Genomic DNA, 783 nt, shown 5'->3' on the forward strand with positions numbered 1-783 from the left:
CAGCAGGAGTTTTTCTGTGTTTGGACACTTTATCCTGTTTAAGATAAGAATAATTAACAAAGAAAAATAAATCTCTAGGTGCGTCTCAATCAGCTCCCTATAGTTCAGTAGTCAGCACACTGGTAAAGGAGTCAGTCAGAGTGATAATGACCTTAAATCACCAGATGAGACAAAAAACAACCAAAACTAGCACTTAATAAAAGGACACAAAATATATAAAAGGTTCATATATGTAATAAGATCATATTTGGTATTTACCATTTTGTAGGTCATATTTAAAAGATTCCACTTTCATAAAAACATTTGCAGTTGGCAGGAATGGGCAGTATTTCAGATACATGTATATAAAATACGAATTTGAAATACAAAATATTTTGTATTTTAAAGCATTTGGCAAAAATCAATTGTAATTTGTGTTTAAATACATTTAAGATTAGTATTTTTGTATTTTCAAAATACATAAAATACTTTGTGCCAGTCAACCTCTTTATCAGGGTGCTGATTTAGTTCAGACAAAAGGCGAGTGGACAAGCAGAAGCCCACAAATTGTGATCAACTCCGAGAACTAATAAGGCAAGAATGGATCGCCATCAATCAGGATTTGGCCCAGAAGCTAATATCCAGCATGCCAGAGCGAATTGCAGAGGTTATGAAGAACAAGGGTCACTGTAAATATTGACTCATATTTTTTTGCCAATAAAAGCCTTTAAAACTTATGATATGATTATCATTGTTTTTCAGTATACCATAGAAACGTGGAAAAATAATCTACAAATACTGAAG

The sequence above is a fragment of the Sinocyclocheilus anshuiensis genome, unplaced genomic scaffold (assembly GCF_001515605.1).
Source record: "Sinocyclocheilus anshuiensis isolate Anshui unplaced genomic scaffold, SAMN03320099.WGS_v1.1 scaffold484, whole genome shotgun sequence".
Lineage (NCBI taxonomy): Eukaryota > Metazoa > Chordata > Actinopteri > Cypriniformes > Cyprinidae > Sinocyclocheilus > Sinocyclocheilus anshuiensis.